A 5,508-nucleotide genomic window follows, 5' to 3' on the forward strand; every position below is an offset into this window, starting at 1 on the left:
TGTCGGTTCAGTGATAGTACCAATAACCTGGGACTCTGTAAACCTTCTGAAGTTTCTTTATATAATATCTCCAGTTCTCATGATGTGAAAATCAGATATAAACTTTATGTTGGTTGTTTTCTGATGAGCATTGGTAGTCATTTCTGAGTCCTGTTTCATACCTTTATCTAAAGTAATAGATTTTATCTCCATTAAGATGATCCACTTTCTGTCCACATATGTGACTGAAAAGACATAAATAAACTCACTGATGTTTTTCCTTTACTTAAAAGGTTTGGATTCAATCTAACAACTATAATTGTTGGCTATCACTTGTCTTTTTTGCTACTTCATCCTGGGAAAAGTACAAACACACACACACACACACACACACACACACACACACACACACACACACTCCTATAGATACAAATAGGTATTCACCACATATGCATACATACAACACATACATACAACACATACACACACACATAGACACTACTCACTACACACTACACAGATACACACATCAAGCACACACATCTACCTACAATCACATAATACATACACACAACATACATGCATATACACATTGTACACATGTTTTTATTATGGAGAATTTAAGGCATAGACACAGTGAAGTATTATTTCGAGAAACAAAAGTGGGTTGAAAGTGTTTTCTTTCTTCTATATTTCTAACATTTTAACATGTAGCTTTAAGAAAACAATTTTTAAATTTTATAGTATTAGTTACTGGTAAAATGTTAACATATCCAGACAACATATTCTTATTGAAAAATTGAAATCATAAGCAGTGAACATACTGTCACTGTACTTTTAGACCTGAATTTATTCCATCATCATTAAAAGATTAGATCTAGGGTTATGAGATTTTCTGAGGGACACTGTTTTAAAAGTTACATAGCAAAGATTCTTTTAAGAGACAGGATTACTAACCCACAGTCAAAATGTCTGACGCAGAATTTTTCTGTATAAAAGAACTGCAGAGATAAAAATGGAGAAGTGACTGAAAGAAAAAGGATCCAATGACTGGTTCAACTTGAAATCCATCTCAGAAGGAGACACCAAGACCTGGCCTGACACTATTACTGATGCTGTCATGTGCTTACAGACAGGAGCCTAGCGTTGCTGTCCTCTGAATGGCCCAACCAGCAGCTGACTGAGACAGACAGAGACACACCAAACTGAAGTCAGAGATGTCTGTGGTTGAATTAGGGGGATGACTAAAGAAGCTGAAGGGGAGGATCCAGTAGGAAGCCAGAAGTCTCAACTAACTCGGGCCCCTGAGAGCTCCCAGAGCTTTAGCCATCAACCAGGCAGCATACACTGGCTGGTCTGAAGTTCCAGACACTTATACAGCAGAGGACTGCTTGGTCTGGCCTCAGAATGAGAAGATGATCTTAATTATTGAAGAAGCAAGGCACTAGGGAATAGGGAGGTGTGTGGGATGGAGTACCTGCTCAGAGGCAAGGGTGTAAGGAGGAATGAGATGAGGAGTTATGGGAGGGGGAACTTTTAAGGGGAGAATGTTAGAATGTTACAAAAAAGAGTACTTTATCAGCCTTCGTCTCCCTTTCAGAATTTCTCAATTGGTTCCAGAGTCACTGCTTAGAAAAACATCAAAAAATACCTTATCTCTGCAGACAGTAATTTTGCAAATATTAATTTTATTATTTTCAAAATATAAATTTGACTAATTTTCTAGCATGAGTAATGTAACAAGGTGGAAACATTCAAATGGATCAATTTATCTGAAACCCATTTTATGTGCCTAATATTTAAATATTCTCATAATATTATCAGAAAATTGAGTGGAATCAAAGGTCAGATTTTTGTCTCTCAAAAGTTTCCAATATTATAAACTTTAAGAAATATATTTTCTATTGAAACTGATCACATTTAAATTGAAAAATAGCTGCATAAAACAATAGTTGTGATTTCTTGACTATTGCACTACTTTTTACCTGCTCATATGGTTTACCCTATCCACAATTTTTCTTATGATTTGAATAGAAATGGGTTCATAGCATTCAACATGTAAGCGTATAACAGAAATTCCATATTCATAACATTCATTTGACCTTATCAAAACTTCAGCTGCTTCTAGATAGCTTCTGTGATCACAATGGAAATCTGGAGTAACTCAGTTCCTTGAGAGTTACAGTTCTGTTTGCTGTCACTGACGCAAATTTTGGTAAAAGACAGTTGTCTTTTGCCTTGCTCATCCTAAGCAAGTCTTTTATGGCTAGATTACATTTTTAGCATCTCTACTAACTTTTCTAATGATATCATGAGTTTTTCTTTTGAAGAAAATTATTGTCTGATTTTAGAAAATTTGGAAAAAAGTATACTCATATTTATCTGAGAAAACTGCTTTGAAATATAGCTGTAAGAGCGAGGGTTTCCATTTCAGAGTTTAATTTCTATATCTCCTTTAATGTTTTAACTTAATATCTTCAGAAATACTGTACTATTATCTTGACAGATAATATAATTATGACCAAATAAGTCACTTTAATCTGATTATTAAAAGAAAAAGTACATAGGCTTTTTTCAAAATTAGAAGGACATTGTGAAGTTTAGCAGAAGGAAAAGATTCAAATGAGACCTCTGGAGAATGAAGTAAGGTTCTTTGAACAATGTTTTATACCTTGACAAAATTCAGTCAGGTGGCACATTTTTTCTTAACCTAGAACCATAATAGAATAACATTGAAAGTGTAAAGAGAAAGTCGTCAAAATAAATTAAACAGTGCTTAGTGCTGTCACCTCAGTCTTTTTCAGTTGCTCTCTCATTTTTGTTTGGCTTATGTAACTTGAATGTGTAAACTGGAGAAAATGGGAGTTCGTCCTTGCCTTTGTTGATTTAATATTCCAAGTTTAGGAGAAGTATGGTAAAGTTGTTTGTTATAGTATAAGGGATTATCAAACAGTATTAAACTAGAAAAGAAAAAAAAATACTCACAGGCAGGGTAAAGAAAAGTATATTCTTACAAAAATATTTGTTTCTGTCCCTTCTCAAATACAATTTAGATTGTTTGCCTATAGGAATTTCTCACTCACTTGCATTGCTCTAAAGATAGCAGAGATCTCTGACTTGTTTGGAGACAGCAGTTCCATTACTTTCTTTATCTCAGCTGATTGAGTATCCAACCCTAGAGATAGTGTTTAACCTACTTTATTAATTCTCCTTGAATTCGTTCTGAACTAAATTGTTCTTAGACTCTTGGTCTAAGAAGATAATTTTTAAAATTATTTTATTTATTTACATTGCAGCCATTGCTACCCTCTCGGTCCCCCTCCCATGGTTCCTCACCCCACTGCTCATCCCCCTTACCTCCAAGACTGTACCCCCCCTCTCACCTAGCACCAGGTATCCTCCTTCCTTCAGACTTCAAGTCTCTGGAGGATAGACACATCTACTCCCACTGAGGTCAGACAAGGCAGTCCCCTGCTGTATGTATGTATGTATGTATGTATGCATGCATGCATGATGTATGTATTTATCAGGAAACTCACACTACCCAGTGTATGCTAAGTCTCTGGGAGACTCCCAGGGTCCAGGTGAGTTCAGACTGCTGATCTTCCTATTGGGTCATACTCCCCATCAACTTTAGTCCTTCCCCTAACTCAACCATAAGAGTCCCAGTCTTCAGTAAACAAATTGGGTGTTTGAAGTATCTGAGTCTGTCTCAGCTGCTGGTACAGTCTCTCAGGGAAAAGCCATTCAGTCTCCCACAAGTATAACAAATTCAGTTAGCTCATTGAAATATACCTCAAGGAGAGAATTGGCTGGCAGAGATTATTTTAGTCATATATGTCTCTTGTGATAGTATAACAACAGTTCAAAAACACAAACAACAAAAGGTAAGTCTCTGAGTTTTATAATAAATAATGAATTAGCTACACTGGGTTTTGTTCCTCCAACTTTAGTTCTTCGGAATTTTGTGTGTGTTTTGACTCTATGTACTCCTATAACACACCTTCTAGACCCATCCTTTTTTCTATCCAGTCAACACTGTGTCCTCATTTTGTTTTGAGGCATGAAGTCCAATTTTTGCTGCCCATGTGCTCATAAAATGTATTCTTCCACTAGAGCATGGTGGATGTACCTACAAAGGGCAATATTGTCTGGGGTAGTGTCTATATTTGGATGGATCCCAGGTGTGGAAGTCTCTTGAGGGCCTTTTCTTCAGTCTCTGCTCCATATTTTGTCTCCATATTTCCTCCTTTGAGTATTCTTGTTCTCCCTTCTAAGAAGAACTGAAGCATACACACTTTGGTCTTCCTTTTTCTTGAGCTTCATCTGGTCTGTGAATTATATCTTGGGTATTAGAACTTTTGGCGTAATATCCACTTATTTTTGAATGCATATAATGTGTGCTTTTTTGTGATTGACTTACCTAACTCAGGATGGTATTTTCTAATATCATCCATTTGCCTAAGGATCGCATAAGATAATTGTTTTTAAAAGCTGAGTAGTATTACACTGTGTAAATGTACCACATTTTCTGTACCCATTCCTCTTTTGAAGGACATATGGGTTCTTTCCAGCTTCTGGCTATTATAAATAAGGCTGCTATGAACATATTGAACAAGTGTCCATGTTACATGTTAGAGGGACTTTTGGATTGTGCCCAAGAATGCTGAATCTGGATCCTCAGGTAATAAATAGTATGTCCAATATTCTGAGGAACCTCCAGACTGATTTCCAGAGTGGTTGTACCAGTTTGCAATACCACCAACAATAGAATAGTGTTCCTATTTCTCCACATTCTCACGAGCATCTGCTGTCACCTGAGTTTTTGGTCTTAGCTGTTCTGACTAGTGTGAGGTGGAATCCCAGGGTTGTTTTGATTTGCATTTCCCTGATGACTAAGGATTTTGAACATTTCTTTAGGTGCTTTTCAGCCATTCGAGATTTCTCAGTCAAGAATTCTTTCTTTAGTTCTGGACCCCATTTTTATTAGGGTTATTTGATTCTCTGGAGTTTAACTTCTTGAGTTCTTTGTATATATTGGATATTAGTCCTCTATTGGATGTAGGATTGGTAAAGATCTTTTCCCAATCTGTTGGTTGCTGTTTTGTCTTAATGACAGTGTCCTTTGCTTACAGAAGCTTTGCCAATTTATGAGGTCCCATTTGTCAATTCAAGATCTTATAGCATAAGCCATTGATGTTCTGTTCAGGAAGATTTCCTCTGTGCCTATGTGTTTGAGGTTCTTCCACACATTCTCTTCTATTAGGTTCAGTGCATCTGATTTTATGTGGAGGTCCTTGATTCACTTGTACTTGAGCTTTATACAAGGTGATAAGAATGGATCTATTTACCATTCTTCTACCTGCTGATTGCGAATTAAATAGCACCATTTGTTGAAAATTCTTTCTTCAAACTATTTCACAAAATAGGAACAGAAGGAATTACACAATTTGTTGTATGAAACCACAATTACTCAACAAAGAAAGGAAACTTCAGACCAATTTCCCTTATGAGTATCAATGCAAAAAT

The 5,508-nt window shown here is 36.2% G+C and overlaps 1 non-coding gene across 1 annotated transcript; it reads left to right on the plus strand.

Moving 5' to 3' along the window:
- The first annotated feature begins 2,074 nt into the window (after positions 1–2,074).
- LOC116908354 lies at positions 2,075–2,207 on the plus strand. Its single transcript, XR_004388904.1, has one exon. It is a non-coding gene; the product is annotated as a small nucleolar RNA SNORA16B/SNORA16A family (small nucleolar RNA).
- Positions 2,208–5,508: the final 3,301 nt, after the last annotated feature.

The sequence above is a fragment of the Rattus rattus genome, chromosome 8 (assembly GCF_011064425.1).
Source record: "Rattus rattus isolate New Zealand chromosome 8, Rrattus_CSIRO_v1, whole genome shotgun sequence".
Classification (NCBI taxonomy): Eukaryota; Metazoa; Chordata; class Mammalia; order Rodentia; family Muridae; genus Rattus; species Rattus rattus.